The sequence below is a fragment of the Sapajus apella genome, unplaced genomic scaffold, assembly GCF_009761245.1.
Source record: "Sapajus apella isolate SASKATOON/1434 unplaced genomic scaffold, GSC_monkey_1.0 scaffold51, whole genome shotgun sequence".
NCBI classification, from domain to species: domain Eukaryota; kingdom Metazoa; phylum Chordata; class Mammalia; order Primates; family Cebidae; genus Sapajus; species Sapajus apella.
Genome location: NW_022436991.1, coordinates 14,435,152 through 14,444,627, shown reverse-complemented (window position 1 = coordinate 14,444,627; position 9,476 = coordinate 14,435,152). Strand labels below are relative to the sequence as shown.

General features: G+C 41.6%; 1 protein-coding gene across 2 annotated transcripts in view; it reads left to right on the top strand.

Moving 5' to 3' along the window:
* The window catches only part of XPO6 (exportin 6), a 121,485-nt gene that overhangs the window by 15,989 nt on the left and 96,020 nt on the right, over positions 1-9,476 (top strand). The gene's annotated exons all lie outside the window — the stretch shown is intronic.

Here is a 9,476-nt window from a genome sequence, read left to right as displayed (position 1 = left end):
TTTTTTTTTTTTTTTTTAAAGACAAGGTCTTACTCTGTTGTCTAGGCTGGAGTACGGTGGCACAGTTTTGCCTTACTGCAGTCTTGACTTCTCCAGCTCAGGCAGTTCTCCCACCTCAGTCTCCCAAGTAGCTGGAATACAGGCACACACCATCACACTCAGCTCATATTTTAATTTTTTTGTAGAGATAGAAATCTCACCTTTTGCCTAGGCCGGTCTCAAACTCCTAGGCTCAAGCCATCCTCCGGCCTCTGCCCCCTAAGCTGTTGGGATTACAGGTGTGAGCCACTGCCTGGCTGCATCATATTATAAATAAATATATGTGTATATTGCACATATATATATATATATATATATATATATATTGTTTTCCGAAGTGAATGAATTGAACCAAATATATTGCATATTTTTTAGGCAGTGTCAATAAACTTCATAAAAGGAAAAATAAGAATTATTTCCACTTCCTCCATTTCCTCACTGATGATGATTTCACTTGTTTGCGGCTAAGAGCATTTATAGTCTGTTTTATAACCATAATTTCTGCAGTATTTAGTATTTTATATTTTAAAGGATTCATTGTTCTTCTTTGGTTCTTTCGACTTCCATATTCTTTGATTCATCTTTCTGTTGGTTGGATTTACTTGTACAGTTTTAAAGAGAGTGGCTTACTTGGTGAAGTCAGAATGTCTGTCTGCCTTTCTATTTTTTTGAGATAGTCTTTCTCTGTCACCCAGGTTGGAGTGCAGTGACATCATCTCGGCTCACTGCAACGTTGGCCTCCCAGGTTCAAGTGATTCTTGTGCCTCAGCCTCCTGGGTAGCGGGGATTACAGGCTTGCACCACCATGCCTGGCTAATTTTTGCATTTATAGTAGAGATGGGGTTTCGCCATCTTGGCCAGGCTGTGCCTTTATATTTTGAAGAACGTCTTGGCAAGGTATAACATTCTTGGGTTGTACTCTCTTTCACTCTGATTTTATAGACACTGTTGTTCTATCTGGGATTGAGTATTCTTTTGATCCTTTTAATCCATTTAACATTGATTAGCTGGTAAATATTTTAACAAAAGAGTTTATGATTGCTGTATTCCCTGAATTATTGCATGTTTAAAAATGTCTGTGTGGTATCCTTTTCTGTAAATGGTAACCTGGCTGGGTATAATATTTATGTTTCATACATTCTTAGTTCCTGAGATCTCAATAGACATTTCTTCATTGTTTTCTGCCAGTGAATGATGTTGTGTTGAAAAGCCTGGTTAGCCTTATTTAGGCTAGAGTGCAGTGGCACAATCGCTGCTCTCTGCAATGTGAAAGGTGAAAACAGCACCTGAAGAATTAGATGTGGGCTGGGTGTGTAGGGCTCACGCCTGTAATCCCAGCACTTTGGAAGACTGAGGCAGGTGGATCACGAGGTCAAGAGATTGAGACCATCCTAGCCAACATAGTGAAACCCCATCTCTACTAAAGATACAAACATTAGCTGGGCGTGGTTGCATGCACCTGTAGTCCCAGCTACTTGGGAGGCTGAGGCAAGAGAATCGCTTGATCCCAGGAGGCAGAGGTTGCAGTGAGCCGAGATCGCACCACTGCTCTCCAGCCTGGCAACAGAGTGAGACTCCACCTCAATTAAAAAAAAAAAAAAAGAATTACATGTGCAGTACTTTAGTTATGAGTGAAGTGGAACATCTTGTGATAATTTATTGCCATATATACTTTTTTCCTGTGTCAGCTGACCATTCTTGGTCTACTGATCCTTGTGCATTTTTCTGTTGGGTCAGACAACAGTTTCTTTTTCTTTTTCTTTTTTTTTTTTTTTAAGTAATTTGGCAGAATAATTTTAGAATGTTGATGAAATTGATCAAGTTTGGAATAGCTTTCACGTTTGAGCAGTTGCAGGATGAATCTCATGTAGCCAGTTTTACTTAGAATAAGAGCACTAACATTTCAAGTGTACTAATACTGTGGACTTGAATAAAATGATAGTCTTGGTGATGGGACTATGTAATCTGATAGTTTTCTAAGCCATCACCCATTTACCTTTTGTTGGATGATCCATGTAATTAAGATGTATATTCAGGCCAGGCCTGGTGGCTCAGGCGTGTAGTCTCAGCACTTGCAGAGGCTGAGGTGGGCGGATTGCTTGAACTTAGGAATTTGAGACCAGCCTAGGCAATGTGGTGAGACCCCGTCTGTACAAAAAATAAAAAATTTAGCTGGGTGTAGTGGCTCATGCCTGTAGTCCCAGCTACTCAGGAGGCTGGGGTGGGAGGATTGCTTGAGCCTGGGAAGTCGAGGCTGTCGTGAATTGTGATCTCCAACCTGGGTGGCAGAGCAAGACTGTCTCAAAAATAAAAAAGAAATAAAGAATGATGGATATTCCCCTACTTGGCTTCATGTTTATTTGTCACAATATAATGTAAGAACCCTTTAGAAGTACAGGCTTAATTGTAGGCAAGCAATTCCATTGCCAGACCGCTGCGGGTTCTTCCCTGACGAAATGATTTCCTGGTAGTTGTGTTGGTTCTGCTTGTTAGGTTTATGAACCAGAGTGTGAATTTAGAATGTTTAAGGCTATTATGAAGTAGCTACATAGAAGATTCTGCCAGTTGCACTTAGAGTTTCTCTAATTTTCCACTGAAATTCTTCTTGTGGCAGAGAGTCCATACTTGGCTAAAAGAACACACCTTGTAGATTCTGGATATTAGACCTTAGGGGAGGGATAACATGGGGAGAAATGCCAGATAAGTATGCACCTAAAGTAAAATAAATAAATTAAAAAAAAAAACAACACACCTATCTTAGGGTTGTAGATCATAGATGCTCTCTGTAACCTGACATTTCTTGGAAATCTTGGGTTGTACCTTAAACATTTATTGTTTAAAAATCAATATATATTACAACTATTCATCCATCTATCATAACTGTTGGCCTATCTTCACAAGAAAATCAAAGGTCCAGGAACATGTTATGTTTGAGGAGTAGTGTGTAGTGTGGCCTTCATCCCACTTTACTGTGGGGGTGATTGGTTCTTCCTTCTGGAACTCTGGACAGACAGTCATGCACTGCATAATGCTGCTTCAGTCAGTGAAGGACTGCTTATACAATGGTGAGCTCATAAGATTATACTGCCGTATGTTTTGTTTTTTTGTATTTTTTGAGACCAGGGTGTCATTCATTCTGTTGCCCAGGCTGAGTACAATGGCACGGTAATGGCTCACTGCAACCTTGGACCTCCTGGGCTCAAATGATAAACCTGCCTCAGCCTCTGGAGTACCAGGGACTACAGGTGTCTGCCACCCTGCCCAGCTAATTAAAAAAATTTTTTTTTGTGGAGACAGGGTCTCACTATATTGCCCACGCTGGTCTTGAACTCCTAGGCTCAAGTGATCCCCTTGCCTCAGATTCTGCTTCCCAAAGTGCTGGGATTTACAAGTGTGAGCCATTGCGCTAGGCCTAATGCCATATTTTTACTGTATCTTTTCTATGTTTAGATCATTGTGTTACAGCTGCCTACAGTGTTTCATACAGTAACATGCTACACGGGTTTGTAGCCTAGGAGCAGTAGGCTATGTCATCTAGCTCGTGTGTTGTAGGCTCTCCCATATAGGTTTGTGTGAGTTTGCTCTATGTTCTCACATGATGAAATTGCCTAATGATATAGTTCTCAGAACTTATCCCAGTACAGCATGACTGACTGTACTTCACTGAGAAGTGCTGAAAAATCATATCTTGGTTTATTTGTAAATGAGACATTTTTTTTTTTTTTTTTTTTTTTTTTGGAGACAGAGCCTTACTCTGTCACCCAGGCTGGAGTGCGGTGATTCTTGTGCCTCAGCCTCCTGAATAGCTGGGATTACAGGCATACACCACCACGCTCAGCTCACTTGAGGCCAGGAGTTAAAGACCAGCCTGGCTACCATGTTGCCTCCCACAGTGCCTGGCCTGTAAATGAGACTTCTTATGAAGAGAAAAAACTTGAAGCCTTTTGAGAAAGCATCCCAGATACTCGGGAGGCTGAGGCCAGGAGTTCAAGACCAGCTTCATCAACGTAGCAAGAACCATCTCTGAAAAGAAAGAAGAAATCTAAGAAAATGATTTGAGAAATAGTAAAGAACACCTCTTTTTATTTTTGTTTTTTAATTTTTTTTGAGACGGAATCCCTGTCGCTCAGACTGGAGTACAATGGCGTGATCTGAGCCCATTGCAACCTCCACCTCCTGGAGAACCTCCCTGTTTACACCTCAATAGTGAACAGATTGAAAGTAAAAGAGAGTTTTGATTTGACAGCTTTTATTGGGATACTTGGTAGACCCTTGATATTTAACATTTGTGTTTTTGACTATTTGTTAGTAATTGTCAAAGCCTTTGATAAATAATTTGTGAATTTTAAAAAGATATAACTTGCATTGCCTTCAGTTCTCTGGACCAAGTCACTTAGCTGGCTTGTGAGTGGGCCCAGCTGAAAGCAGTTCTTAAAACTGGGTGAGTGCTAGGCCTTTGCAAAAATTGCTGATTATTTAGAGAAAGTTGAAAGACACTTGTGAGTCAGTGTACCAGAATGTATGTACTTCATAGCTCTTTTCTTTCTTTTAGATAGAGTCTTGCCCTGCCGCCCAGGCTGGAGTGCAGTGGCACGATCTCAACTCACTGTAACCTCTCCTTCAGCCTCCCAAGTAGCTGGGATCACAGGTGCATGCCACCATGCCTGGCTAATTTTTATTCTTTTTGTAGATACAGGGTTTCGCTATGTGTACCTGGCTGGTCTTGAACTCCTGACCTAAGGTGATCCGCCCATCTTGGCCTCCCAAAGTGCTGGGATTATAGGCATGAGCCACCATGCCCAGCCTAGAATTCTTTTTTTTTATTTTTATTTTGAGGTGGAGTTTTGCTCTTGTTGCCTAGGCTGGAGTGCAATGGTGTTATCTAGGCTCAACTGGAACTTCCATCTACTGGGTTCAAGCGATTCTCCTGCCTCAGCTTCCCGAGTAGCTGGGATTACAGGTGTGCGCCACCATGCCCGGCTAATTTTTTTTTTTGTATCTTTAGTAGAGACGGGGTTTCACCATGTTGGCCAGGTTGGTCTTGAACTCCTGACCTTGGGATCTGCCCACCTCAGCCTCCCCAAGTGCTGGGATTACAGGTGTGAGCCACCACACCCGGCCTATAATTTTTTACTGAAATGGAAAGTCAAGAACCGGAGGAAGTGTACTTGGCGATTTTGGTGGATCACTTGCAACATAATTGAGAATTATCTGTCTACAACTATTGAATATAATAATGGAAAGGAGTGAATAGAAGTTCTGGAAGTTTATAATTTCTGGAAGTTTCTAACCCTAGATGAGCTGTGCATGTCAGCAAATGATTATAGTGTTGGGAGAGAAGTGCAGAAATAGAACCTTGTAAAGGTACAACTGTACTTTACTTATCTTTAGTTTTTAGCACAAGGTCTCACTCTGTTGCCCCGGCTAGAGTACAGTGGCATGATCATAGTTCACTGTGATGCAGAACTCCTGAGCTCAAGCCATCCTCCTGCTTCAGCCTCCTGAGTAGCTGGGACCATAGGTACTTGCCACCATGCCTGGTTAATATTTTTAATTTTTATGGTTTCTGGCTATGTTGCCTAGCTGGTCTTGAACTTCTGACCTCAGAAGATCTTCTTGCCTTGGCCTCCCAAAGTGCTAGGCCTGAGCCACCACACTGGCCTAAGTCTCTCTCTTTCCCTGTCTCTCTCTCTCTCTTTTTGAGATGGAGTCTTGCTCTGTTACCCAGGCTGGAATGCAGTGATGTGGTCATAGCTCACTGTAACCTGGGTCTCCTGGGCTCAAGTGATCCTCACCACTGAGCCTCCCTGGTAGCTAGGACTATAGGCCCAGCTAATTAAAAAATTTTTTAAAAAAATTTTTGATAGAGATGAGGTCTTGCTGTGGTCTTGAACTCCCAGCCCCAAGTCACCCTCCTGCCACATCCTCCCAAAGTGCTAGGATTACAGGTGTGAACACTGTGTGCAGTGTATGACTTTTTATTTTTTTTTTGTGACACGGTCTGGCTTTGTTGCCCAGGCTGGAGTGAGGTGGTGTTATCATAACTCACCGCAGCCTTAACTGCTGGGGCTCAAGTGATCCTCCCACCTCACCTCCTTAGCCAAGTAGCTGAATTTACCATCATCGGATTCAACATTTTTGTTTGCTTCCTTCTAGTCTTTTTTCCTATTTTCTTTTTAGATATGGTTGAGAGTACACTGTAAATGCACTTTTTCTTCTGCCTTTTCCACTTACTATAGGTACATGCCACCACACCCAGCTAATTTTTTGTAATTTTGGTAGAGATGGGGTTTCACCATGTTGCCCAGGCTAGTCTTGGGCTCCTGAGCTCAAGTGATCCACCCTTCTCAGCCTCCCAGTGTGGGGATTACAGGCATGAGCCACTACACTCAGACTTTAAAAAAAAAAAAAAAAAAAAAAAAAAGCCAGGCTGAGTGCGGTGGCTCACGCCTGTAATCCCAGCATTTTGGGAGGTCGAGGTGGGCAGATCGTGAGGCCAGGAGTTCGAGACCAGCCTCGCCAACATAGTGAAACCTCAGTCTTTACTAAAAATACAAAAATTAGCCTGGTGCAGTGGCAGACACCTGTAATTCCAGCTACTTGGGAGGCTGAGGCAGGAGAATTGCTTGAACCCAGGGGGCAGAGGTTGCAGTGAGTCAGATCACGCCACTGCACGCCAGCCTGGGTGACAGAGTGAGACTTTATTTCAAAAAAAAAAAGCCTGGCAAAACTGGGGATTAGAGGGTTGTGTCAGGGACTGATTGATGACTGTATTGGATTTATATTGGATTTCAAAGGAGATATAAGAAGTTACGGCAGCCAGGTATGGTGGCTCACATCTGTAATCCCAGCACTTTGGGAGGCTAAGGCAAGAGGATTGCTTGCTTGAGCCTAGGAGTTCTACGTTATTATAGTCAGCTATGATCTTAGATACTTCGGAGCCTTGAGGCAGGAGGATCACTTGAGCCCATGAGTTTGAGGCTGTAATGAGCTGTGTTCACGTCACTGAACTGCAGACTGGGCAACAGGGTGAGACTCTGTCTCAAAAAAAAAAAAAAAAAAAAAAAAAAGGGAAAAAGATACAGAAAATCTTTAGGCAGAGAATTTGAAGCACCAGATGGGGAAGTAGAAGGGTATTTTGAGCAGATGGAGTCACAGATACACATGGAAGGGTGAAATAGTTCAGTGTGCATAGGTCACCTCCTTAGCCTCCTGAGTAGTTGAGATTACAGTCCACGTGCCACCACACCTGGCTGATTTTTTGTATTTTTAGTAGAGACGGGATTTCACCATGTTGGCCAGGCTGGTGTTGAATTCCTGACCTCATGATCCGCCCACCTCGGCCTCCCAAAGTGCTGGGATTACAGGTGTGAGCCACTGTGCCTGGCCAGATTTATTTATTTTAAATATCAAAATTTGAGATAATATAAAACTTACGGAAGAGTTGCAAAAATAATATAGGGAGTTTTTGTGTGCTTTTCTCCTGTAGGGACTTATGAAAAAACAAAAAACAAAACTGCAGTTGCCAAGTCCTCCAGACATTTGTGACCACCAATTTATTTTTTTTAAAATGCCTTCTTTTTTCCTTTTTTAATTTAAAAATTATTATTTTTTTCTCATATCAGGATAGGAGCTCACTATGTTGTCCAAGGCTGGTTTCAAAAATCTTGGCTCAAGCAATCCTCCTGCCTTGGCCTCCCAAAGTGCTGGGATTACAGGTGTGAGCCATTGCACCTGGCCTTGTGACCAATAATTTAGTTCAGTTTCTGTGTCTTCTTCATTTTAGTACTGCTAGGCAATTAAAGTAGGTACTGATGCTGCTGTAGAAACAAAATCTTCTCTGCCACCTCTTGATTTTGCCTAGTTGTTATTATCTGGATTGTAAAAAGTATTTTGAACTCTGTAGAATATTTGATAACCAAAGAAAATAAGAAATTACCACCATTGGATTTAATCTCTAATAACATTTTGATTTGCTTCCTTCTAGTCTTTTTTCCTTTTTAAATATGTTTAAAAATGTTTACTTTTTAAATATGGTTGAGATCACACTGTAAATGAACTTTTTCTTCTGCCTTTTCCACTTAACATTATAGATTAAGTAGCTTTTCAAATCATTAAATATTTCATAAATATTTGCAGTGGCTTTGTAATACTGCATTGCATGGATTCTTAAGCAGTTAGATTGTTCTGTTTTTTTGCCATGGTAAATAATAATGTGATTCATGTCTCTGCAAAAAGCTTTTTAATGTATTTTAGAAAATTGCCTTAGGATAGATTCCCAGAGAGGCCCAAGGACATGAGGGTTCTTTTTTTTTTAATAAACTTTTTATTTTAGAATTGTTTTAGATTTAGTCTGAACAGTTTTTTTTTTTTTTTTTTTTTTTAAAGAGCCTCACTGTGTTGCCCAGGCTGGAGTGCAGTGGCACAATCTCAGCTCACTGCAATCTCCGTCTCCCTGGTTGAAGTGATTCTCCTCTCTCAGCCTCCGGAGTAGCTGAGACTACAGGTGCCCACCAACGTGCCTGGCTAATTTTTTTGTTTTGTATTTTTAGTAGGGATGGGGTTTCACTATGTTGGCCAGGCTGGTCTTGAACTCCTGACCTCATGATTTGCCCACCTTGGCCTCTCAAAGTGCTGGGATTATAGGCGTGAGCCACCGCGCCCAGCCAAATCTGAACATTTTTTTTTTTTTTTTTTTGAGACGGAGTTTCGCTCTTGTTACCCAGGCTGGAGTGCAATGGCGCGATGTCGGCTCACCGCAACCTCCGCGTCCTGGGTTCAGGCAATTCTCCTGCCTCAGCCTCCTGAGTAGCTGGGATTACAGGCACGCGCCACCATGCCCAGCTAATTTTTTGTAGTTTTGGTAGAGACGGGGTTTCACCATGTTGACCAGGATGGTCTCGATCTCTTGACCTCGTGATCCACCCGTCTCGGCCTCCCAAAGTGCTGGGATTACAGGCGTGAGCCACCGCGCCCGGCCCAAATCTGAACATTTTTAAGGCTTTCGTCATATGTTTTCCAGCAAGATTACGCCAGTTTATTCTTCCCAACAGCTGTAGATAAATATACTCATCAGCATTGGGTAATGTTAAGAAAATTGTTGCTAATTTAATAGGCTAAATAATGGCTTCTCATTATTGTACCTCAGTGCCTTTTTCTGTGTATTTGTGTAGGAAACTTAAATTTTATTTTTTGTCTGTTTATAGGAGACAGATCAGATCCCTTAAGCTTACTTTATTTATGTATCCCTTACATTTACATTAATGTATTAGAAATTGTGTCTTAACATATTTTTATTTTTTCCAGTCTTAATTTGGTTACTTTTCAAAAAGTTGTAGTAAAATACACATACTTTTTTTTTTTTTTTTTTTTTTTTTTGGAGATGGAATCTCTCTGTCACCCAGGCTGGAGTGCATTGGTATGATCTTGGCTCACTG